Here is a 27,621-nt window from a genome sequence, read left to right as displayed (position 1 = left end):
CTCTTATCACCTCAACTTAGTGAGACTAGTGACTCTCTTTGGCTTCCTCTACCTGTGTTTTGGTCCTAGGCAGAAAGCTGGATATACAGTGATACAGCTTTCTAAATGGCAGTTTGGCAATATTCACAGTCCTTTAAATGTTCATAACCTTTGCTTAAGTTTACCTTTTATGAATTTATTATGAGGAAATAGAGATGCACACAAAATGTGTATGTTACTTATTCATTACAGTGGTATTTATAATGTTTAAAAAATTAGAAACCTCAAATGATTAAGTCATGCTATAGTTGTGTAACCAAATACCATAAAACTATTACAAATCATGTTCTTTAAAATTTTTATTTAGTGTAGTGTACTGATTATAATAAAAATAACTGGCAGGAGATGAAAAATTAAGAATTTGGATTTTGAGGGTTATAAGAAAAGTTAATGATAAAAACAGGATAATAAATACCCAATCCTCTTTTTCCATTTTGCAGATACTTTAGCTTGAGCTTTTTAAAAAAATACGTATATATTATTGCACTTTAAGCTTGAGCTTTATTGATAGCTTTATAACTAGATTTAATGAAAGGAACGCTTATTCTTACACTGTACATGTATTATGTAACCTAAACTTTTTCCAGACTAAGGCAGTCTCCCATGCTTTATAGTTTAAAGTTATGAGTTTCTATCAAACAGTTCTTTATGCAGTTGGATAAATTTAATATTGCTATCTTTCCTGTTTCCTTTTTTCTAGAGCTGGTTTTAAAGAAGTTCTGATCTTGCTTTCTCAGCCAGTGTTCCTGCCCACTTCATTGCAGGTGTAGAAGTCCTTATGTTAAAGAAAGAATGGACATCATAAGTCTTTTGTTTTCTCAATAAAATATTACATTTGCTGTCTGTATCCCTGGCATGTTAAACATATGGACCTGGTGCTCTTCAGGAACTCACTGTAGTGACTCAGCTTCACATATTTTGCTCTATATAGAACATGTTGGAAATCCATAGCAGAAAGTTAATAATTAATAGTCAAAGCATTGTTATGGTTAATAAACAAGGAAATATGTGTGTCCTTCAAGGAAGCATCATTCATACCAGACCTCAAAGAAGAATGACCTTAACCTAAGTGGTCTAGAGTCTATTCCTCAGCAGTCACAGATCCAGAAACTCAGTTTAATCAGGGAACTGATTCCATTCTAAGCAAATTTATGGAATACTGATAAAGCAAGCGAGGCCAATTTTAAAAATTTATAATAAGAAACAGTATCAAGCCATGATAGTCTGATGGTCCACCTTGTCATTGTAGGGTTCTATCTGCCAAAAGGATGTGAACGACTGGGTTCGCTGATCAGAGCATGTCGTCCTGAAGTCTTGTTTTTTAACCTGAGCCTCAGTGTTCTCATCATTAAGATGGTGATGAAAACTCATACCTCATAAGATTGTTGTGAGAACTAAAGATAATCCAATAAAGTGATTAGTCCCAATTCCTTGCTGTTCAGTAATTGTTAAGATTGTTTACCTGTACATCCAAATTTGAAGTCTTGAACTTAAAGGTTGACTTGATCTTTTCTTGATTCCTGCAGACATTGCTGGGAGCTGTACTGCTCTTGATGTTATAGGATACTAACATTACTTGATTTACAAGAATATTTTTGTTCTAAATGGTAAAATTTAACTCAATCTAGTAACAAATTGTGATGAGTTTTTGCATAGATTATGTGTTACTGTAAGATCTGGCTGTTTTACTATTTTGTATCTATGGTAAAAATCTCTTTTAAAGAATTCAGCAGTATTTGCTTTTCCAATTTGGCATTTCTAAAACAGCTTGATATTTCTTGTAAAACAAGAAGTTAAATCCAGGTAGCAAATTTAATAAGCTGTTTTTACTAATAGCTGACAAATTTTTAAGACTGGTGTTCTGTTGTTAGCGTTTCTAGTTCATTGTATTTGTAGATTGTGGTTTTGTAAGGGATCTAGTCCAATTCCCTGTTTTTTAGATGAGTTTACAGAGAACCAGAGTGAAACTAAGCCAGACAGCTGATGCATCATAGGGGGTCCCTGGGATTGTGAGGTGCCAGTGCAGCTGGGCCCAGGACAGTGAGGCCCTTGATATAAGTGTGTGTACTCTGTAGGAGGCAAGGAAAGGAGCCAGCTCCTCCTTTTGGGTGTCAGCATCATTTCTTTCACATGGTTTTGAGAAGGCAGTATTGAATTAAGCAGCGAGCTTGCCATCCAGAGGTGCAGACGTCGTAAGTACCTTCCTTCTAGGAGGAGCCCCTGCCTGCCACTGCTTTCTTGATTAGCCAAATCCAAATCAGAGGTGAATGAACAAATGTCCTTTTTGTGTCAGGTTTCGTGTCTACTACCTAGACACCTTACAGCAGTTGAGACTTACCTAAGAGTATTTTAATGGCAGAGCTCAGACTCCTTTGTATCGCAGTGCCTCTCTACTTTAAATGAATTTATTTTCTCTTTTATGGGAGACTTGTTAAAGAATGTGTTGACGTCTGTTTAGATGTTATTCCCTAAGTGTATGCCATAGTACTTTATTATACACAGTTCTGGTGTCTAATTATCTCAGATCTGCATCGTCTCCTTAGCCAAGTCCCTGAGGTCCCATATCATTTTGATCTCTCTTTTCTTTGACCCTCAGGATTTGGAATATTTTAAGCATTCAATAATTAACTTGAATAGTAGGTAAATATTTGTTATCAGTTTCTAATTGCACCAAGTTTTACATTTTAGCATAATGGAAAACATATGAAGAGCTGGATTTGCTATGTAAAGCTCATACCATCAGAAGGTTTAAGATAGAGAAGTTATCTAGTGCTGTTGTCATTTAAAAGGAGCCGAGTGTTCCCACATTAGAGTTATATTTAATGTGTTAAGAATTAAACTTAGGAAGAATAAGATAGGTCACTTATTTAAGTAGTTTTTAGTCATCTGGTTAGTCTGTTAACTTTTTGGCATCATCCCAAAATATATGTAGTTACAAATAATGAATAGCCGTCTTCTTTGAATTATAATCTTCTGTGTGTTTTGTTGTACTGATTTGCTGTGGGTTTATCTTGGAGGAAAAAGAAATATTTCGTGCCTTCTTAGGATGGTTTTATAGACGGGTGCAAATGTGACCAGTCTTAGTACTTGATCCCAGTCAGCATTCAAGGGGCATGTTTTTAGTGTCAGAGGGAATTAGGTTAAAAAAATATGGATAGTATAAGTCTGTACTGTTATTAGAAAAAGTAAGGTACATTCCATATTAATAATGGACAGTATTATTTCTGTTTCAAGGACCCAATGAATATCTAATATGAATATATAATCTTTATTCAAACTTCTATTTGATTTGTATATACTCTGTTTGCCTTATCTTAAATTCTCTTTTTTACATGATATTAAATATTTGTGTTTAGTTGATATTAGGTATTAATAGCCTCTATGGTTGGTTGAAAGAGCTGCTTGTTCCTAGTCTAGAATTTATACCCATTTCATATATTTGTAGCTAATTCATTCTCCTGTTTCACTAATGCACACATACTCAAAAGATTTAAGACATTTTATATACATTTGCCAGTTGGGTGGTAAAAAATTTGTCAGCCAACTCTCCAGAGTCTGCTTTTTCAATTAGTCTGTAATTCACATTTACTTGGAGGTATATGTAGGCTAGTAGGTTAGATTAGTGGGTGTATTCAAGCTGACTTCTTTTACTCATCAGAATGTCTTTGAAATTCAGCCTGGTTGTTGTTGCGTGTATCAATGGTTGATTCTGTTTCGTTGCTCAATAGTATTCCCTTGTATAGCTGCACTAACAGTTTGTTTATTCATTCACCTGTTAGAGAAGGACATTTGGGTTATTTCCAGTTTGGAGCGATTATGAATAGAACTGTTATAAACATTTATAACAGTTTTTGTGTGAACACAGTTTTCATTTCTCTAGGATAAATACCAAGAGTTGGGATTGCTGGGTCATATGGTATATGTATGTTTAACTTTATCAAAAGTTGCCAAATTGTTTTCAAGAATGGCTGAAAACAGCCCACTCACAATGTTATCAAAGTTCTAGTTGCTTTGCATCTTTGCCAGCATTTTGTGTTACCACCACTTTTTATCTTATCTGTTCTATGTCATTTTGGCTTTAAATTTGGATTTCTCTAATGTCTAATAATATTGAATATTTTTATGTATTCAGTTGCCTTCTATCTGTTCTTTTCAGTGAACTCTGTTCAAGTCTTTTGCCCATTTTTTAATGGCTGTTATATGTTTTCTTACTGTTGAATTTTGAGAGTTCCTTATATATTCAGGAGAGAAATCCTGTGTCAGATATGTCATTTGCCAATAATTTCTCCCAGTCTGTACTTTGCTTTTTATTCTCTTCACAGTGTCTTTCACAGAATAAAAATTTTTAATTTGAGGAAGTTCAATTCATATTTTTTTTTCTTTTATGGATAGTACTTTGGGTGTCACATCTAAAAATTCTTTAACTCCGTGTCACAAGGATTTTATCTCATGTTCTAAAAGTTGTATAGGTTTGCATTTTACAAGACATTACATCTGTGATCCATTTGAGTTATTGTATAAGGCATGAAGTTTAGGTTGAGGTTTGTATATTTGGTATATGGGTGTCTAATTGTTACAACCCCTATTGTTTAGGGAAAGACTACCCTTTCTCCATTGAGTTGTCTTGATCCGTTGTCAGAAATCAGTTGGTCACATTTGTATGGGTCTCTTTCTCAGCTCTATTCTGTTTTATGTGTCTGTCCTTTCCCAATACTACAGAATGTTTTAATTACTATTGGTTTTTTATTATATTTAAAAGCAGGACGTATGATTCTTTCAGTTTTATTCCTCTTCAAAATTATTTGGCTATTCTAGTTCCTTTGCCTTTGGTTTTAAAATCAGTTTGTTTGTATCTCTAAAAAATATCCTGGGAAGGGATTGATTAGAATTGTGTTAAATCTGTAGATCGGATGGGAAGAATTGACATATTTAATATGTTGTCTTCCAGCCCATGAATCTGCTATCTCTCACTGCTTATTTACATATTTTCTTATATCGTTCATAGTGTTTTAGTTTTAGCAAACAGCTCTTGTACATGTTTTGTTAGATTTAATATTTCAGTATTTCAGAGGTATTATGAATGGTCTTTAAAATGTTTAGTTTTTAACTGTTCATTGCTAATATATAAAAATATGATTGACTTTTGTGTATTGACCTGTATCCTGCGGCCTTGTAATCTTACTCTTTAGTTCTAGAAGGTTTTCTTGATAGATTCTTTGGGATTTCTATGTAGATAAATATGTCTTCAAATAGAGATAGTTTTAATCTTTTTAATTTGTATGCTTTTTTTCTTCTTCTTGGTTTCTTTCACTGGCTAGGACATCTAATACAATGCTGAATAGAATTGATGAGAGTAAATATCATTGATTCCAATTATATAGGGGAAAGCATTTTTCCCAATTACAGAGTGAAAGCATTCAGGCTTTCACCATTAAGCATGATGTTAGCTGTAGGCATGTCCTTTTACCTGATTTGGGTTTGTTTTGCTTGTTTTTTCTTCTAGCATCTTAAGGTAGACAGTTAGATTACTGATTTGTCAAGTTTCTTTTTTGTTAATGAGCATTTAATGCCATACATTTTCCTCTGAGCATTGCTTAACTACATCATACAAATGATGTATTTTTATTTCCTTTCAGTTCGAGATATTTTCTAACTGCATTTGAGACTTCCTCTTTGACTCATTGATTATTTCTATCACTTAATTTCTAAATTTTTGGAGATTACTTCTGTTATTGATTTCTAGTTTAGGTTCATTATGGTCAAAGAACATATTTTGTGTTGCTTCAGTTCTTTTAAATTTGTAAAGATTTGTTTTATGGCCTAGGATATGATCTGTCTTGGTGAACATTTTGTGTTTACTTGAAGAGAAAGTGTACTTTGCTCTTGCAGGCTAGAATTTTTTGTAGATACAAATTAGATACAGTTGGTCGATAGTGTTCTTTCTTTTCTTTTTTTTTTTTTTTTTGAGACGGAGTTTCGCTCTTGTTACCCAGGCTGGAGTGCAATGGCGCGATCTCGGCTCACCACAACCTCCCCCTCCTGGGCTCAGGCAATTCTCCTGCCTCAGCCTCCTGAGTAGCTGGGATTACAGGCACGCGCCACCATGCCCAGCTAATTTTTTGTATTTTTAGTAGAGACGGGCTTTCACCATGTTGACCTGGATGGTCTCAATCTCTTGACCTTGTGGTCCACCCACCTCCGCCTCCCAAAGTGCTGGGATTACAGGCGTGAGCCACCGCGCCCAGCCCGGTTGATAGTGTTCTATCTTGTGGTTGATTTTTTTTGTCTATTAGATTTTCATTGCATAGGTTTTTGTTTGTTTGATTTTCGAGATGGAGTCTTGTTCTATCGCCCAGGCTGGAGTGCAGTGGCAAAGTCTCGGCTCACTGGAACCTCCACCTCCCGGGTTCAGGCAGTTGTCCTATCTCAGCCTCCAAGGTAGCTGGGATTACAGGCACACACCACCAAGTCTGGCTAATAGTTTTGTACTTTTAGTAGAGATGAGGTTTCACCATGTTGGCTAGGCTGGTTTCGAACTCCTGACCTCAAGTGATCTGCCCGCCTTGGCTTCCCAAAGTGCTGGGATTACAGGTGTGAGACACCTCCCCTGCCCAGTTGCATAGTTTTTTGAGAGGAGGGTGTTGAAATCTTCAACTGTAATTGTAAATTTGTCTATTTCTCCTTCCAGTCTGTCCATTTTGCTTCATATATTTTGAAGTTCTGTTATTAGGTACATGCATATTTAGTTATATTTTCTTGGTGAATTACCATTTTCATTATTATGTTGTGGCTCTTTTTATTCCTAGTAATTTTCTTTGCTTCAAAACTTACTTATTTGATAATGATATAGCCAGTTCACGTTTCTTTTTATTAATATTTCCATGGTATACGTTATTTTCATCCTTTTACTTCTGACCTACTTATCTCATCATATTTGAAATCAATTATAATTGAGTCATCCTTTTCAAAAAAACCTAACAATTTTGTCTTTTATTGGTGTTTTTAGGTTATTTACATTTAATATAATTACTGATATGTTTAGATTTAGCCCTGCTGTTTATTATTTGCTTTCTGTTTGTTCATTTTATATATTTTTCCTCTTTTTCCCCTTCCTGCTGTCTTTTGAGTTATTTAAACCGTTTTTATTATTCTATTTTAATTTTATTGTTTTTTAAAAATTATGTCTCATTATAGTATGTGTTTGTAGTTGCTCTAAGATTGTAACATATATATTTAAGTTTGTATAGTCTACTTAGAATACATCTTTTTCCACTGAAGTGTATTATAGAAATCTTAACACCCTATATGCTTCTCTGCCTTCTTCCTTTTTTGTTGTATTGTCTTTTGTATTACATCTACAAACATGTAAAACCCCATCAGACAATTACATAGTTTCTGCTTTCAACCAGGTGGTTACTGTTTCTTTTTTTTTTAAACCTCAATATCCACTGGATGGTTACCATTTCTTTGTTCTTCCTTAATTCTAGATGCTACATTTTTTCCCCTTGATATCATTTCTCTTCTCTTCTATTCTTTAGTAGCTCTTTTAGAGTGGATCTGCTGGCACTGAATTCTCATAACTTTACCTTCATCCAAAAGTGTCTTCATTTTGCTTACTTTCCTAGAGTCTGAGTTGATAGTTATTTTCTTTTAACCCCTTAAAATGTGCTATTTCCTTTTCAACTCCATTGTTTCTGGTTAGAAATTTATAGGTAGTCAAATTACTGTTCCCCTCTAAGTAATGCATTACTTCTTTTGTTTTTTTTTCTTGCTACTGTCAAATTTTTGTTTTTATTTTTTACCAGTTTGATTATGATATGTCTGGGCATGGATTTCTTTCGATTTAATCTACCTGATGTCTCTGTGCTTCTAGAATCTGATATGCATTGTATCTTTTACCAAGTTTGTTAAAAGTTTTCAGCCATTATTTCTTCAAATACGTTTCTACATTGCTGTCTTTTACTCTCTTTTCAGGATATCAGTGACGTGGATGTCACACCTTTTGATATCCCAAAGGTTTTTATGGCTCTATTCACTGTTTTTCTCCTTGTTGTTAAAACTAGATCATTTCTACCAGTCTATCTTCAGGTTCACTGACTTTCCTATGTCATCTCCATTTTGCTTATTAAGTCCATCCAGTGATTAATTTCAGTTACAGTATTTTTCAGTTCTAAAAAAAAAAATTTTTTTTTGAGACTGAGTTTGCCCTTGTTGTCCAGGCTGTAGTGCAACGGCACGATCTTGACTCACTGTAACCTCTGCCTCCCGGGTTCAGGCGATTCTCCTACCTTACCCTCCTGACTAGCTGGGATTATAGGCATGTACCACCATGCCCAGCTAATTTTATGTTTTTATTAGAGATGGGGTTTCTCCATGTTGGGTCAGGCTTATCTTGAACTCCCAACCTCAGTGATTTGTCCACCTCGCCTTCCCAAAGTGCTGGGATTACAGGTGTGAGCCACTGTGCCCAGCCTAAAATTTTCCTTCTGTTTTATTTTATGGCTTCTATTTATTTGTTGAGAGACTTGTTTCAAGAGTGTTTTCACTTGTTGGATCATTTTTATAATAACTGCTTTAAAGTCATTGTCAGATAATTCAAACACTTTGTCATCTCAGTGTTGGTGTCTGTTTATTTTCCCATGGAAGTTGATATTTTCTGGGTCCTTCATATTCCAAGTAATTTTAGATTGCTTCCTGCACATCTTCAATATTGCGTTATAAGACTCTGGGTCTTATTTAAATTCCATAGAGAATGTTGATATTTGTGTTTTAGCAGTCAGTTGACTCTGTTGGGTTCAACCTTCAAGTTGCAGCCAGCTTTCTATGGGTGGTGATTTCAATGTCAATTTGTTATCAAAGATTGTGGTGCTTTGCTGTTTGGGTCTGTCCTGTGTGCAATATCAGTTTGATACTGTTCCAGTCAGTTTGAGATAGGTGGTAATCTCTCTCTTAGTTCAGTTCTCATTATTTTTAGTATGCTGTTTAAGTTGAGATCCATGCCATGCTCAGCTCTGGGATAAAGCCAGGAGTTTATAATCAACTTTATGGATTCACTTTTCTGTGTGTTCCTCCCTCTCAGCAATTTCCCTTATACTTTCTGCTCCTGATGTCTTTTGAGTCCTTGAGAGCAAAAGCTGGGTCTTTTTTCTACTCTGCTCACTTCCTGTGATCGCACCCACATCCAGGGCTAAGTGGTGGGAATACAGAGAGGAAAAAAAAGTTGATGGAAAGAGGTTGGCCACTCTCCTGAAATGACAGCTTCTGGGATTATGGAAGAATGTTTCCCTCCCTCAGAGTTTTAGGTACCTGTGGGCGCCCAACTGTAATCTTCCACCATCCTTTTCCTAGCTTCTTAAGTGTGAACTGAAGGGCTTCTCCTGGATTTCTGCATTGATTTCCACTTCTAGGTTTCTCCCAAGTAGATGTCAGGATACCAGAAAATAAAAAAGTAAACTTACCACTGGTTCCATGCTACCGTTGAATTTTGATCTTTTCCCATCTTCCTCCCACCATTTACTTTTCAGAGTCTTTAAATAGCTGCTCCAGGCATTCTCGGGTTTTGTAGCTATATTCAGTAGGATGGAGTGTTTTTACTCTATCTTGGTTTGCATTGGAGCAATGTGTACTGTTAAGTATGACATTCATTTCTTCAGTCAACACATGTAGTTGTCATTTGAGTGCTTACTATGTATTGGGCACTTATTACATGTTATTTCTCCAATAACTTTCCTCATTTTAGACATGAGGAAATTTTAGGGTAAAACTATTAACCTATGTCCATAGATGTTAAATACAAGCAGGGATTTGTATTTCTTCTTTTTTGAGACAGAGTCTTGCTCTGTCTCTCAGGCTGGAGTGCAGTACCACTATTTCAGTCACTGCGACCTCCACCTCCTGGGTTTAAGTCATTCTCCTGCCTCAGATTCCCAAATAGCTGGGATGGGATTACAAGTGCATGCCATCATGCCTGGCTAATTTTTGTATATTTAGTAGCGATGGAGCTTCACCATGTTGGCCAGGCTGGTCTTGAACTCCTGACCTCAAAGTGATCTGTCCACCTCGGCCTCCCAAAGTGTTGGGATTACAGGGATGAGCCACCACGCCTGCCAGGGATTTGTATTTCTGACCCCCCAAAGCTTTGCCATTTGCCTGTATGCCAGTGGTTCTCAAGTGTGGTCCCAGGGCTAGCATCATCAGAATCACCTGGGAACTTGTTAGAAACACAAAGTTTCTGGCTCTACCTCAGATCTATTGAATCAGAAATACTGGTAGTGGGACTCAGTAATTTGTTTTGACAAACCCTCTGTTATCCTGATACATGCTAAATTTGAAAACCACTTCTCCATGCTATATAACTTCACAAGCACTATGTGTGGTTTAGTTTCTTAGCAAAACCTTAATATAAGAAACCAATTTTTCACCATTGTTTGAGACATATGCCAGTATGCTAAAATCTAATTTTTTACTAACATCACTGACATACAGCTTGAAATTGACACTTTTCTTTATTACTCAAGACAACAGTAGTTAAAATATAAATACTGTGACTTAAAAGTTTTAAATATATGTGCATAATAGGGGCTCCAGAAGTAGTCATGTGTTGCTTAACAACAGGGATACGTTCTGGGAAATATGTCATGAAGAGATTTCATTGTGTGAACATCATAGATAGTATAGTCTGTATAGCCTACTATACACCTGGGCTATGTAGCGTAGCCTGTTGCTCCTAGGCTAGAAACCCATATAGCATGTTACTGTACTGAATACTCTAGATGTTGTAACACAGTGGTGTTTATGAATCTAAACATTATACATAGAAAGGGTACAGTAAAAATACGGTATAAATATTTTTAAATGGCATACCTGTATAGGGCACTTATTTTGAATGGAGCTTTCAGGACTGGAAGTTGCTCTGGGTGAGTCAGTGAGTGGTGAGTGAATGTGAAGGCCTAGAACATTACTGTATTGTAGACCCTATAACCACTGTATACTTAGTCTATACTAAATTTACTTAAATTTCTTTCTTCAATAATAAATTGACCTTTAGCTTATTTACTTTGTAGACTTATTAATTCTTTATAACTTTTTGCCCCTTTTGTAGCAACACTTATTTTAAAACACAAACATATACAGTTGTACAAAAATGTTTTCTCTTTATATCTTTGTTCTATAAGCTTTTTTCTGTTTTTAAATTTTTGGATTTTTTGTTAAAGACTAGGATACAAACACACACATTATCATGAGCATACACCTGGTCAGGATCATCTAAACATCACTAGAATAGGAACTTTTCAGCTCCGTTATGATCTTAAGGAACCACAATCGTAATATGCCATCTCTCATTGACCCAAACATCTTTACGCAGCACATGACTGTATATGTAAAGAAAGCACACTTAGATATCGTTTTTGGCCAACAAATCACTTCACCTCTAGTAACTACTATGTTATGTAATGCCCTGTATTTTACATTTCAGGGTATTAATACTGTTTGTCCTGGATTTCAGGGCAACTTTTGAGATTGGCTTAGATTAAGATTAGGTTGGCCAGGTGTGGTAGCTAATGCCTGTGTAATACCAGCACTTTGGGAGGCCAGGAGTTTGAGACCAGCCTGGCCACCAACATGGTGAAACCCTGTCTCTACTAAAAATACACAGTTAGTTAGGCTTATTGGCAAGCACCTATAATCCCAGCTACTCAGGAGGATGAGGCAGGAGAATTGCTTGAACCGGGGAGACTGAGGTTGCAGTGAGCCAAGATCACGCTGCACTCCAGCCTGAGTGACAGAGTGAGACTCTGTCTCAAAAAAAAAAAAAAAAAAAAAAAGATTAAATGGCCCATGGTTGGAGAATGGGTTCTGTGTCCTATTTCATACAATTTTTCCCACAGAATATTAAATGTATAACTAAATTTAATTTGCATATTCTTATAAGACATTTTATATACACTTGCTGATCAGGGGGAAAAAATTTGTTAACCACATTTTCAGAGTCTGCCTTTTTAATTAGCCTATAATTCTCATTTACCTTTAAGTATATGTAGGCTAGTATATTAGATTGGTAGGTATATTCAGATATGAAGGTTAATTATGGACCATTGTCTCTTTTGTGATAAATTTTGGGGTCAGAAACACTTGTGTTTAAATCTAAGTTCTCATTTTACTAATAAGTTTGGTGGGGGTTTGGAGCAGAGCAGATGTTATTAATTCTCCATTGTAGAAATAAGCTTTACAGCCGTTCTTTTTGTATTTTAAGTCCATTACTCCATGGTGTCTGCATTAGTGACATGCATACTATCTGCTGGATACTCTTCAAGGAGTATCAGTACTAAGGTAGACAGGGCTGCTATAGACTGAATGTTTGTATCAAAACCTAATCCCCAGCATGATTGTTTGGGAAGTGATTAAGTTATGAGGTTGGTACCCTCATGAATGGGATTCATGCCTTCATAAGGAGCTGAAGAGAGTTCTCCTTCCACATGTGAGGTTACAGTGAGAAGATGGCCATCTCTGAACCAGGAAGCAGACCCTCACCAGACACCAAATCTGCAATGCCGTGATGACCTTAGACTTTCAGCTTCCAGAACTATGAGAATTACCTTTCTGTTGTGTTTTTATTATGACAGCCAGAAAATATTAATACTAAGACACAGACCCTGCTCTCCAGGAGCTTATTATCTATTGAAAAAACAGGAAAGGGCTTAGGCAAAAATGTGATTGCTGTGATATGGATATGTACAAAAAGGACTGTGGATGTGGTGTGTTGGAACCAGGTGTGTCCAGTAGAGTTGAACTGTTGGTGGTATATACACCACAGAAACCAGCAAAATGCTGTGACTAGTCAGTTCTGCTATAATGAGATGTATACATTCTTAAAAATCACCAGGTGTAGGGAAAAATGGGATTGGGGCACAACACATGAAAGTTTCATCAGGAACATATTTCTAAAAGAAGTAGGAACCTAATAAAAATTATAGCACCATTTTAACAATTTTACATGTTAAAATGGTTAAGAGAAACAAAAATACTATAATAAATATGGCACTTTACCTTGAAAAAGACCTGATGTTTGCTTGTGGAGGTAGTAATGGGAAAAGTTGCCTCTTGTGAGTTACTGTGAAATGGTGGAAGGATGGTTGCCTGAAATCTGAGGGAAAGTTAACACCAGATGTGGATGGCTGTGGCTGGTAACATAAGAGATGAACTGAGGTAGCTGGGAGATGTTTGAGGTGTATGTGTTGTGTATTCTTGTGTTCAGGCTCTATGGCTGGATGCAGTTTTATTTCATCCATCTAGTGTTAAATGGCACATAAGTAAATGGGATTCATGTGCTCATGTTGTTCCCCAATGTACATTGAAAGAAATTCTAGTTTTAAAAGCAAATGTTATAGTAGAGCTGACTGTATCAGCGCTTTTATTCCATTCTGAGAGTTGGCTTACCAGAGCACCACTGGAAGGAGCTGTCAGTCAGCGTGGAGGGCTCTTGGATGCCTTTATGGGGAAGATGATGAGTGAACTGAGACTTGCCTAATGAGTGTAGTAATATTTTTGCCAGGTACAGTGTAAGTAGAGGGAGGGTATTACAGGCAGAGGGAACAGCAGCTTGTGGAAAAGCATGCAGAAGGAAGCCTCGTGTCTCCAGAAAACTCATATGTAGTTTGAACCTGGAAAGAAAAAAGTTAATGAAACTTAGTGGTTAGGCAGGGGCCAAATTCATCATGGCCCAATGTGCCACTTGAAAGAATTTACATTTTCGGAGAAGATCCAAGATGGCCCTTTAGGAGCAGCTCAGGATTGCAGCTCCCAGTGAAAGCGCAGAGGGGGAGTGGATGCCGCATTTCCAGACGAATCTTTATTGCCCACAGACCAGGAGATTCCCAGGGGGAGGAGCCCCACGGGTCCCCAGCACATATGTTTTGGCCTGTGCGGTTGTTTTGCCAGTGCCCCACCCTTTTAAGCTGGCAATTGGAGCTCCGAGAAGGCAGATTCGCCCATTCATCTGATTTAACAGGGGTCTGAAACAGAGCCAGGCTAGGAGATTCCCTGGCAGCGCCGTTGTTTCAGCCAGTGCAGTGGGTCACCTCATGGGAAATCACACAGATCCCGGCACCCTTTCAATAGGTAACTGGAACACCTGGGAGAGAGTCAACCGTTCAACTTAAAAAAATAAAAGGCTCTGAGGCAGGGAGCCAGGTGATCAGGTTCAGCGGGCCCCACCCCCACAAAAACAAACAAAAAAACCCCAGCAATTGGAAACACTCGGGGTTGAGAGTTTCACGGCAAGCACAGCTGACAGCTGAACATGGGACGGTCCAGCTCTGTGGGGGAGGGGCATCTGCCATTACTGAGGCACTCCACCCCTACGGTAGTCCGCCATTGCTGAGGCAGCCTGCCATTGTCGAGGCAGCCTGCCATTGCCGAGGCAACCCGCCATAACAGAGAGAGTCTGCCATTACAGAGGCGGGCCACCATTGCCAAGGCAGTTCTAACCACACCCATATAAACAGGACTGCAGGGAAGTTCACACAGCAGCAGGGCGGAGCCCACAGCAGCTCAGCAAAGCCTCTGCAGGCAGACAGTGATTAGGCTGTCTCCTTGCTGGGCAGGGCAGCCCTGAAAAAAAAAAGCAGCAGGACAACGGATACTCATAAATAAAGCCCTAACTCCCCAGGACAGAGCACCTGGGGAAAAAAAAGGGTGTTTATGAGTTCTGCTGCAGCAGACTTAAACGTACCTTCCTAGCAGCTCTGGGTATATATCCAAAGGATTATAAATCGTTCTACTATAAGGACACATGCACACGAATGTTCATTGCAGCACTGTTTACAATAGCAAAGACTTGGAACCAACGCAAATGCCCATTGATGATAGACTGGATTGGGAAAATGTGGCATATATACACCATGGAATATTATGCAGCAATCAAAAACAATGAGTTTGTGTCCCAGTAATGGGTAGATATGCAGTTATCTACCATGTTCTTCACATGTACCTCAAAACTTAAAATGCAATAAAAATAAATAAATAAATAAAAGAATTTACATTTTATCCTTCAAGGGGTAGAGACCACTGAAGAATTTTGAACAGAGACTATTCGGAGACGGTATGGAAGATAGTTTGAGGCAGGTCCAGCTGGGCTCTGAATCTGGAGGTAAGGAAGAACAAATGTGTATCATTAATAGGCTTGACACCTTTGAGAATATTATAAAAGCTTATAGATGCTCACTGGCAACTGTTTCCTTTCTATGTTCTTTCTATGTTCCTAGAAATCATTATTACTGTAATTTCATCTCTGGATATTAAGGGCCAGGGCCATGAGAGTTAGGCTTTTATATGGTGATGAGTCAGGTGAATTTATAACCAGCTTTCACAGTAGTTGTTTTGCTGTAAGCTTTATTCTTACAATGTTTAAAAATCATGTGGTGAATCATAATTGGAAAGATTTTAACATCTTAATGTGTATCCATTGACAAATAATTACATGGGTCAAAGGCCTCTTTATCTATTAGATTCCTATTGTTGCCCAAATTATTTTTATTTTATTTATTTATTTACTATTTTAAGGCAGAGTTTCACTCTGTTAGTCACAATCTTGACTCACTGCCCCCCAGATTCAAGTGATTCTCCTGCCTCAGCCTCCTGGGTAGCTTGGATTATAGGTGCATGCCACCACGCCCAACTAATTTTTGTCTTTTAAGAAGAGACGGAATTTCACCATGTTGGCCAGGCTGGTCTTGAACTCCTGGCCTCAGGTGATCACCCACCTTAGCCTTCTAAAGTGCTGGGATTAAAGGGGTGAACCACGGTGCCCAGCCCCAGATTATTTTATAATAATAACCAGGCCAGGTGTGGTGGCTCACGCCTATAATCCCAGCACTTTGGGAGGCTGAGGCAGGCAGATCACGAGGTCAGGAGCTTGAGACCGTGCTGGCTCTATATAGAAAATACAAACAATTAGCCTGGCATGGTGGCATGCGCCTATAATCCCAGCTACTCAAGAGGCTGAAGCAGGAGAATCACTTGACCCTGGGAGGCAAAGTCTGCAGTGAGCCAAGATCCTGCCACTGCACTACAGCCTGGGTAGCAGAGCAATACTCTGTCTCAAAAAAGAAACAAACAAACAACAACAATAGGAAAAACCCAGCTGGGTGGGTGGCTCATGCCTGTAATTCCAATACTTGGCAAACTGAAGTAGGAGGATCACATGAGTCCAGGAGGTCAAGGCTGCAGTGATCCTGGATTGTACCAGCCTAAGTGACAGAGTTCACTGAGAACCTGTCTCAAAATAAATAAATAAATAACCATTGTAAGGTATGAATAAATAATAAGCAAGTAAGATTCAAGGTTAAAAAAGCTATAACATTCTTTCAAGGAAAAGTTACAATTAGATACAAATGATTTGAATAACATGTTTAAATGAAGAAAGCCATATATCCCACTCTTTAAAAAAATCAGCATTTTCCCACAGTGCTCTTTAGCAAGTGTTTTGGTGCCTGTTACAGAGCAAGGTGCTGAGAAAACTCATAATCTGGTTGAAGATACTAATGACACACTAAAACTAATTGAAAACAGGAATATCAGGTTAAAACATAAAAACCGTGTTCTATAGTTTTCTGATGAATAAACTACCCCATACTCTATTTAGGATGTGATCAGTGTGCAATAACTATTTATTAAAAGTCTTAAATGTAGTACTTAAGGGAGTGTTAGACAGAAATAATGGAAACATTGTGGGACCTTTTAGATTTTTCTGATCTTTGAAACTTAGGAGAGTATCATTAATGGATTATGGATTCAGAGAGGCCATATACCCTCTCAATAATTTGTCTTTGATACTTCTGTGGAGCAATTGTTGCTGGTGTTTTTTATTTCCTTAATAGGCACTGGTGGTTTTTTTTTTTTTAATGAGAAAACTAAAATTTACAAAAATAATGTATAATTATTACAGAAAATAAAAGAATGCTACTTGCATGAATAAAAATTAAAGCTTCTAATGACCTTTAAAAGCACTGATTTTTCTTTATAACTCTTAGGGGTCAGATCATCAAATACCAAGTTTCTGCTACAGGTAAGATGCTGTTCAGCTCTACTAACCCCTAACAGCCATTTGTGAAAGGAAACCAACATACAGGTGTAGGCATATAATAAAAAGAAATTTTATTATTGATAGATGGTTTATTATTGATAGATGATAATTTTATTATTGATAGACAGTTTTACCATAATTCATTGGCCTTAGTTCACTTTAATAGGCAGATATTTGAATCTTCACTTAATCTAGACATTGCTAAAGTATACATTTATCCATATTCTTCTCCCTTAACTCTCAGAATCATAAATTTTTCTTCATACCATATATTTCTTCTAGTCCTCAGCATTTACTAAAATAATAATGTACCCATATCTTATAGAAATAAGATTTTTTTTTCTGAACCTCTGTCCTCATCATACCTAATCCTTATTGCTTTGATTGTCTTCTGACTGATGTTTAGTTCTTCTAGAATATGCAGAGAAATCAAGTCTTAGTCATTTAATAGGACCATATCTAAGGATAAAAGCACCTTTTAAGCATGGCATGGAAGACCCTTTAGAGTCTCTTTCTTCCCCAGTTTTCAGGTTGCTTTGCCTTTTACTTGATACCATCCATCCCATACATTAGCCATCTGAATCATTTTCCTTCTTTTGGAGAGCCAAGCCCTTTCCTGAGTCTGTGCCTTTGCAATATCTGCCTGAAATGACATTTTCCGCTTGGCACATAGCTGTTCAGTCATTGAAACCTAGCTCATTATCACCTTTTCTGTGAAGGCTTTCCTGACCCCCTGCATTAGTTAGGATTAGTTGGGTATAGTAGCAAGTAACAGAAACTCCAAAATAAGGATGGCCTAAAAATGAGAATTTATTTCCTGTAAAAGTTCAGAGTTTGCACTGTAGGGCTAAAATGACAGCTCTGCTCCACGAAGTAATTTCCACCTGAAGCTCGCAGATTTGACCCTTGTCCTCATGGTTCAAAATTGGGGTATCTTTGTTTTAATCAGCAGTATGGAAGGAAAAAGAGACAAAGGGCATATTCCAGCTGTTTATTAAGAAAGCTTCCCTAAAGCCTCTCACACCATGTATCTGCTTGCATCTCATGGCCAGAACTTAGTCCATGGCCATAAGGAAGGTTATATTATTATGGAAGAAAAGAGAACAGATATGGGGACAACTGACAGTCTGCCACATTACTCTAACTAAAGGTAGTTGCTTTATGTTCCCAGAGCACTCTAATTATTTTCACATTTAATCTATATTGTAATTTGTTTGCCTTCTCTGCTGGATTCTGGACTTCTCAGAGACTGTGTTTCATCTTTTTATCTCTAGCTCTTTACGTAAAGTTTAGCATATGATCTATGCTCATACATGTTGAATGAATGGATAAAGACATTTGAGAAGAGTACAGCAAAAATATCAGACATAAGCAGATGGCAGTATTTAAATACCCATGTGTGCAAGGATAATTGCTTATGTAGACATTGATGTCTATTTCTTATACTTAATATTTTTCCCAGTTTTCTCTATTATGTGAAAGTATAGACACAGTCAATAGTATAGGGCATGCTGCAAAATTGACCCCACAGAACATAGTTATTTAAAAGGTAATATGATTCTGTGGTACATTTTTTAAAATTATTGCAGTAAAATATACATAAAATTTGCCATTTTAACCATTTCTCTCTCTTTCCCTCCCCCCCTCCCTCCTTTACTCCCCTTCTCTCTCCCTCTTTTGAGACACAGTCTCTCTCTGTGGCCCAGGCTGAAGTGCAGTGGTGTCATCATAGCTCACTGCAGCCTAGACTTCCTGGGCCCAATTTGTCTATTGGGCCTCCTGCTTCAATTTCACAAGTAGCTAGGACTGTAGTTGTTAGCTACCATGCCCAGCTAATTAAAAAAATTTTTTTGTAAAGATGGGGCCTCACTATATTACCAGGCTGGCCTTGAACTCCTGGGCCCCAACAATCCTCCTGCCTTGGCCTCTCAAAGTGCTGGGATTACAGGTGTGAGTCACCACACCTGGCCCATTTTAACCATTTTAAGTATGTAGTTCAGTGGCATTAAGCACATTCACATTATTTTGCAGCCATCATCACCATCTATCTGCAGAACTTTTTTGTCTTCTCCAACTGAGACTTTATACTCATTAAAAACTAACTCCCCATTCCCTCCTCTCCCCAGCCCCTAGAGACTACCATTATACTTTCTATGTCTATGAATTTGACTACTCTAGGAACCTCATGAGAGGAAGCATCCAATATTTGACCTTTTGTGACTGGTTTATTCCGCTTAGCACAATGTCATTTCCCTTTTTTTTTCTTTTCATCCAGCCCAAAATGTCAAGCACAATGTCTTCAGGGTTCATCCATGTTGTAGCGTCTGTTAGAATATCCTTCCTATTTAAGGCTGAGTAATACTCCATTTTATATACACATACACACACACACATACACACACACACACACACACACACACACACACACATATACACACACCACTTTTGGTTTGTCCATGAGTATGCTGATGGACGCTTGGGTTGTTGTGCTACTCCCAAACACCCATTCCCCATAACACAAGCCACATACAGGTTGGTATCCCTTATCTGAAATGCTTAGGACCAGAAGTGTTTTGGATTTTAATATTTTCATTATGCTTACCAGTTGAGCCTCCCTGATGTGGAAATTTGAAATGTTCCTTTGAGCATTATGTAGGCTCAAAGTGTCAGAATATAGGGCATTTTGAATTTCAGATTTTTGGATTCAGGGATGCTCAACCTGTACTCACATAGCTTCTTAAAAGGAAATTTAAGAAAAGTGCACTCACCTATATTTAAAGAACTTATTTTTCTAGCAAGTTATTTATCACGTCTCCCAATCATAGCTTCTGAAGTGTAAACTAAGAAAGTTATGAAATGTTGTCCAGGTGTCAAATCTTAAAAGTAGATCCAAGAGTGGAATTAGAGAAATACAGCGGCCTTTCACAATGAAAAACTGGATTTTAAGAGTCTCTCAATTTTTTGGTGAGAGACAGAGGACAATACAATCTGTAAATTCTTATTCTCTTGAACTATGGAGATTTTATCATAACTGGGCAATGAGAAGAAATATAGCTGTAGCTTGATGGTTTTGCTTTTATAAAATTCCTCTGCCATTGAAAAGGATTCTTAATGGGTAAAGAAAGAAAAATTAACTCCATTCCTACTGCCTGACTTTTATTATCAGATAGGAGTTAGTTTGGTGACAATAATTATTATTGGGTGCTTCGTTGCTTATAATTTGCCAGATGCCTAGAAAATTCTGATTTGGAGTCTGTATCATAGTGGGCACATAGCCCAAATTCCAAATTAGCAGTCAAATTCTTTTACTAAAATTATCTGATCAAGCTTTCAAATAATTAATGCATTTACATAAAATGCATATCCAGTGGTTTAAACAGAATTTCATAGAAGCTTTCCCATTGAAGCTGATTGTTTGGCCAGCTTGGCAAAATGGTGAGTCATGCTTTACTGGCCAACTCACACACCAGCTGTTGGTATAATCAGTTACCTGAGCCAAGATCAAAGCAGCAGAATACTGGATAGTACCTTGGCTCAGACACCTGTCATTTCTTTAAAAAAAAAAAAAATCTGGATGTAAATTTCTATCCCTCCCTTATGTGCTCTGGGTTTTAAGAAGCAATGTATGACTATTTTTTATCTTCAGAATCTTATAGTTGTAGAGATAAATTGATATGCTTGAAATGATCTGAAAATTGTGTTAACTGTAAACACTTTTAGAGAAATAAACAGGGAGACATTTGAACTTGCTGTAGTTGCTAAAAATAGTAAGGGAGGTATTTCAGAGCAAGGAGAAATTAGTTTGGATAAAGCAGGGCCTGATTATGGGTGGTAGTGATGAATGCAAGGCACAAGATGCTGTAACTGTTGAATGTTACTAGAAGAAACAAAATCTGAGTGTTATGAGTCCGGGAAGACAGCAGAGACCAAGGTGTTGTAGAAATCTAAGAATGGGACAAAAGAAATCTGGACAAAGTTACTGGCAGTGAAAATAGACAGAAAAGGTACATTGGAGGGACATGTTGAAAAAAGAAACTATTGAACTAGGTAACATTTCATATGGTGACATTTAGTGGAGGAAGAGTAAGATCCTCTAAGATTTTCCCAAGAAATCAAGTACATACCTGGTAAATGACATTTCAAGTACAAACCTGGGGGGAAATATTCTTAATTTTAGATATAGTTAATTTGAGGTCCATTGGAGAATAGCCAGAGTGGGACAGACTTTTAGGCTTTTAGTAGAGTTGAATGTGTGGACTAGAAGTATGTTTCCCATACACATCCAGTTGTATTTGAGGAGGTAAAAATTGATCCTAGAGAATACTTATTTATAAATGTAAAGGCAGGAACATATGCTTTCATAGCTTCTATGTATATGTTAAAAAATCTTTAAGTTAAGTAAAACTTTTTTCCCATTAGCTACATTTTACTTGAAGGAACTAGGTTAGTTAAATAGATGAAGTTCATCAGTCACATCCAGGAACCTGAAGATTTTTTCCATACAGAGAGATAAGAAAGCTAGTAAGTTGCATCTTGCCAGCAGTAAGTAAAATACAGAATCAGGATAAGAACTCAGATTCTTCTAAGAACAACATCTTAAAATGAACATTGTGGCAGAATAATCTCATTATCAAGGAGAAATATATTCTTAAATAAAGTAAATTATTGGATTATTTAATACGTTTAATTTTATAACATTTGAAGTAACATACCAATAGAAAAGTGGATGCTTCAGGTTTTTCTTTGGTGGGTTATTTAGTTGGATCAACTGTGCCAATTTTATTTGTGGCCTTCTCTCTCTTTTTGTAAATAGCAAAACATATATATAACCATATGAAGTCAAAGAGAAAAAAAACTTAGCAGAAGACTATATTCATTATTATTTGATTGTAAATTGTTCTAAGATGTAATATCTTACAGGAATAATAATAGAATGGTAATATAATTAGAGAAATAATAGTCTTGTGTAGAGGTGGACTATTATTGGAGTTTCACTGAAGGATGCCTGAGGTGGTTGTTGGTAGCACTTTGCGAGTGCTTCCAAGCACAAGTATGGTACTGCTTTCTGCTTTCTTTGTTGTCTGTCTTGTGTATACTGCTTTTTTGGTTATTTTCCTTTTCTGTAGTAAAATGTAACCCATGTATAAAAGAATGAATACATTATAAAGGCGCAGTTTAATGAGTAATTACAAAGCATATTTGCTACCCAGATTAAGAAATAGAATATTGCCAGTGTACCAGAAGCCTGCTGTGTGCCCTTTGCCAGTCAAACTCTACCTATCCCCACCCCATGCCATCCCCCAGAAGTAACCATATTCTTACTTTTGTGAAGATTATTGTTTCTTTCTTTAAACTTTTACCATCTATGTGTGCATCCCTAAATGGTATAGTTTGCCTCTTTTGTACACATGTCTACACACATACGTTTACATGTCAGTATTCATGTGTATATTTTCATTTCTCTAATCCATTGTGCATATGCTGTTCCACTGTATTGATATACCATAATATGTGTGTTCTATTCTACTTTATAATATTGAAAAATGCAGCTGTGACCAGCTTGGGAAATAGGAAATAATGCCAAGGAGGGCCTCCTCTCTCATAGAACTAAGGTATTAGCTATTCAAATGGAAACCTTTATTTGTAGAATACTTCTTAATATCATGTGGTATACTAGAATTCTAGGGAACATGAGTTATGAAATACTGGATAAGAGCTTTTGTTATTACATTTTGTCACTGAGTAATTTCAGTGCCTGCTATTCCTACAGTCATGTCTAAGGAGAATATTCACTGAGGGAGTAAACCAAGATAGCTGTGCATTAGATCATGAATGACCTTACCTTACCTGGCCATAGGTGATTGAACTGGCATGGGTATCCAAATTAAAGTTACCAGTGATTGGTCAGCTACTGCCTAACCAGGTGGACTGGCACAGAAACTTGTTTACACTTGGGAATCAGCTTAACCAATCACATTCTGACAGGCCTTACAATTGGCTATATTTGTTTAAAGAAATACAGCTTTTGCTTTTAATTTTCTGTCTGTATATACTCCAGATAGACAAGGTGGAGTGCTAGTTACTGTAAGGATACACATGATGTGTTTCATAAAACTCACAGAAAAAAATAGAGATTGGCAGTTAAGCATTGGAAGCAGAGATTTTTTTTTTTTTTCAGGACAGAGTTTCACCATGTTGGTCAGGCTGGTCTTGAACTCCCGACCTCAGGTGATCCACCCACCTGGGCCTCCCAGAGTGCTAGGATTACAGACATGAGCCATCGTGCCTGGCCAGAAGCAGAGTTTGAAACATCAAGAGAAAGCGATAGGAGGGGCTTGTGATAGACCAAGAATTAGCAAAAGGTATTAGAAAGTGGTACCTATGAGGCAGAAGAAGAATACAGAGTCTAGAAGCAGAGATACCAGCTGGTGGCTGGAGGCAAATCACATATCTAAAGCTGATACCTGGGGAGTTGCTGGGTCCCAGTAAGAACCAGAGTTCTAGAATGAGAAGCTGCCAATGCCTGCTGCTGCTCTTGCTGCTTCCTAGGGCAGCCCTGAAACCAGACCCATTCTCAGTCCCAGTATCCTTGAGGCCCAGACCCACTCATGTTACTGATTTTGTTCTTGGACTTCTGACTTGTTTTCCTGATCAAATCCATGCCTATTAATCAGGATCCTTCCCCATTCATACACACCTACATTTGTCTACCCTGAGTGTTAGAACCTTGCAACCAAGAGAGACTCATAAATGAGTTGAAATTCATTAGTGGTATTACTTACCGCTAATTCCCAATACTGTTTGAGAAAGTCACGCTGGCTTGAGTGGAGACCTGTGTTTGCCATTCCTTTCTCCAGTGATTGCGTTCTCTACCCATCTAACCCACCATTTCTTTGTGTTGCTTTCCTTTCTTACCATTGCTTCATCTTTTCTTTAAAAAGTTTTAAAAATATTTCATTATTATTTTTTCTGCATTTTAAATATATCTTTGAATTTATAATATGAAATTAAATTGATCTTTTTCAAGATTGACTTCCTTTTTATTTTATTTTTTTGAAGCAGAGTCTCACTCTACCACTCAGGCTGGAGTGTAGTGGCACGATCTCAGCTTACTGCAATCTCTGTCTCCTAGGTTCAAGCAATTCTTTCACCTCAGCCTCTGAGTAGCTGGGATTACAGATGCATGCCATTACGCCCAGCTAATTTTTATATTTTTGCAAATCTCAAAGTGCTAGGATTACAGGCATGAACCACCACACCCAGCTCCAAGATCTACTTTCCTTTTTAAATCGCATTTAAAAATATTGAATCTAATATTTTGGAAAGTACTAAAAAGAAAAAAAAATAAAATTACAATAATTAGAAACTATCCAGAGATAACCACAATGGTATTTCCTAACTGTATTTTTTTTTTTAATTTGTGGTATGTATGTGTGTTGAGGTCTATTTAGTTGTACTGTTTTATAACCATTTTTATTTAATTTCATGAACATTTCCAGAATATTAAATGCTCCAGAAACATGGTTTTTTTGTGTCTAATATTCCAGCATATAAAAGCACCACAATTTGTTTAACCCACCCTCTATTCACTGAGCATTATGATTATTGCCAGTTGTTTAAGAATATAACTAACGCAGTGATGAATATTTCCTGTATATAAATCTGCATCCTTATCTGATTATGTTCTTGGAATAAGTAATTGTGAAAACATGAATAGAAAGATGTGCATAGTTTTAAAGCTTTGGTACATAATATACAATTTCCTTTTTGAAATGTCATGTGGATTTATGTTCTCACATTAGTGTGTGACAACAGTTCTTTCTCAATACCCATGCTAGATGGTATCATTAAAATGTAAAAGAAATAAAAGCAAACTTTGCCAGGTTGATAAATCTTGTATCACATTTTAATTTGTATGTCTTGACAGATTCCAAGAATGACGTTTCTTCTATATATTTATTGGCCAAGTATACATCTGACTTGTGATTATTCTGGAGCTATCCTTTGCTCTTTTTTAATTGAGGTATTGTGTTTTACCATTTTCTTTGTCTTGTTCCCTTTTTTAAATAGAGACAGGTCTTGCTTTGTTGCCCATGCGGGACTTTGAAGTCCTGGGCTCAAGCATCCTCTCCACACCCCCACCACCACCCCCACCTTCTTAGTAGCTGGTCTCAGGCACACGCCACTGCATCTGGCTTATCTTTTTCTTATAAATTACATATATTAATTTTCAACATATGACAGCTTACTGTAGTTTTAGTAGAGAAGGGGTTTCACTGTTGGTCAGGCTGGTCTCGAACCCCTGACCTTGTGATCTGCCCACCTCAGGCTCCCAAAGTGCTGGGATTACAAGCATGAGCCACCATGCCTGGCCTGTTTACTACTTTTTAAATTAGGTTTATGTTTTTATAATTCGTTAAAATTCTTACCCATTCATCTTATGGGAACTTTTGAGATTACTCAGTTTTAGGCCCCAAAGTATAGTTTTTTAGTTTCAGAAAACTTGACTGTTAACTTTTTGTAAGTCTTTCATTTACTTCCTCCCCCGCCATATATATGCATATATAATCAACATGTTACAGAAAAGGAGTCCTGATCCAGACCCCCAAGAGAAGGTTCTTGGATCTCACCCTGAAGAGTTCAGGGTGAGTCCATAAAGTGAAAGCAAGTTTATTAGGAAAGTAAAAGAATAAAAGAATGGCTATTCCTTACAACAGCCCTGGGAGCTTCTGGTTGCCCATTTTTACGGTTATTTCTTAATGATATGCTAAACAAGGGGCGGATTATTCATGCCTCTTCTTTTTAGGCCATATAGGGTAACTTCCTGACATTGCCATGGCGTTTGTAAACTATCACGGGCGCTGGTGGGAGTGTAACAGTGAGGACCACCAGAAGTCACTCATGGCCGTCTGGGTTTTGGCTGGCTTCTTTAATGCAGACTGTTTTATCAGCAAGGTCTTTATGACCTGTATTTTGTGCTGACCTCCTATCTCATCCTGTGACTTAGAATGCCTTAGCTGTCTGGGAATACAGCCCAGTAGATCTCAGCCTCATTTTACCCAACCCCTACTCAAGATGATTCACATGCCTCTGACAAACATATGTATACTGGAACATTTAGTATAATGATAATTGATTAAGAGTTGTACAAGGGACTGGGGGGCATCTTCAAATATATCAGAAATTTAAACAAATTCCTTCCATTTGTATTTTCTATTGGTAAATAGCAGGGGAAAAAAGGAAGGAGAAACACAATGGGTTATATTTTTCTCATTTTCTGTGTAAAGGAAACATATCAGTTTTTTAAAGAGAAACCTTGGCAGTAAAGTCAAAGAGGAATTTTTTTTTGTGGGGGGTCTTTATATCAGGGGTGATGTCTTTGATACTTTTTTTTTTTTGAGACGGAGTCTAACTATGTTGCCCAGGCTAGATTGCAGTGGCACAATCTTGGCTCACTGCCACCTCCCCCTCCCGATTTCAAGTGATTCTCCTCCCTCAGCCTCCTGAGTAGCTGGGATTACAGGCATGAACTACCAGACCTGGCTAATTTTTGTATTTTTAGTAGAGTTGGGGTTTCACCATGTTCTGGCTGGTCACAAACTCCTGACCTCAAGTGATCCGGCTACCTTGGCCTCCCAAAGTTCTGGGATTATAGGCATGAGCTACTGCACCCAACCCTTTGATTCTATTTTTACAGAACATGTAATAATACAAGACTACGTATTTGATAAACTCTTAAAAAGTTGAGACCATAACATTAAGTTGTAATTCAGGTAAAGTATTTGTGTAGGGAGCCAAAATAGTACAAACCACATATATATCTTTCTGGTGAAGTAATTTGATAATGGATAGAGCATAGAAAAATCAGTGTGAGTGGTGAGATATTCCCAAACTAGTTCTTTCAAAATAATAAGATTTTTTTTACCTGATTTTATTTTATGTATATTTGTGATTTTTGTTTAGTACTTGGAAAATAGTTGTGGAATGGTTCATCCATACTAGATCTAAGTATTTTCCCTGGAAAATTTTGCGTTTTATTGTGAAAATTAGAAAGTCTACTATATAACAAGATGTAGGATTATCTCGTTTAAGTGGATTTCTAGGATTGACCTGCAAGCAATAACAAAGGATTTTTACCTGCTACACTTCACAATTATGATGTGAACTGTTTACGTTAATAGTAAGTGTTAATTCATTTCAGATCTCAGAAAACATCTAAGAACTTTGGGGATATTAATCAAGCACTACATCCTTGTCAAAGAATATTTAGAATTCTACTTTAAACTGCTCAGTTCATCTTTGAGACTGTTTAAACCTACTTTTCTTTATCTGTAAAAGAAGTCTCAATTTTTAGCAATGTTTATGGGAAATGACTATACCTTAAACTGTGTAGGAAGTTCTCTTAGGGGGAGACAGGAAACGGAAAGTTTGTGTTAGAAGAACAGTATTGCTTTGATTACATATTTTTGTAGCTAGCACTAAACTTACATTGTTCAAAT

The 27,621-nt window shown here is 37.1% G+C and overlaps 1 protein-coding gene and 1 pseudogene across 7 annotated transcripts in view; both read left to right on the top strand.

Annotated features, from left to right (window-relative positions):
* Window positions 1–27,621, top strand: part of LOC100387179 (keratin, type I cytoskeletal 18 pseudogene) — a 137,683-nt pseudogene that overhangs the window by 23,730 nt on the left and 86,332 nt on the right. The window lies entirely within an intron of this gene.
* SOCS5 (suppressor of cytokine signaling 5) overlaps window positions 1–27,621 on the top strand; it is a 70,456-nt gene that overhangs the window by 23,984 nt on the left and 18,851 nt on the right. For 2 of the 6 annotated variants that reach the window (XM_035272633.3, XM_035272634.3), the window contains exons 2-3: window positions 15,094–15,187; window positions 17,070–17,104. The exons of 2 other annotated variants lie outside the window; for them this stretch is intronic. The gene's annotated coding sequence lies outside the window, so the exon portion shown is untranslated. The remainder of the gene's footprint in view (window positions 1–15,093; window positions 15,188–17,069; window positions 17,105–27,621) is intronic. 2 more of the 6 variants (XM_035272635.3, XM_035272636.3) reach the window with 1 other exon arrangement.

The sequence above is a fragment of the Callithrix jacchus genome, chromosome 14, assembly GCF_049354715.1.
Source record: "Callithrix jacchus isolate 240 chromosome 14, calJac240_pri, whole genome shotgun sequence".
Classification (NCBI taxonomy): Eukaryota; Metazoa; Chordata; class Mammalia; order Primates; family Cebidae; genus Callithrix; species Callithrix jacchus.
This window is presented reverse-complemented; position numbering and strand designations above follow the sequence as displayed.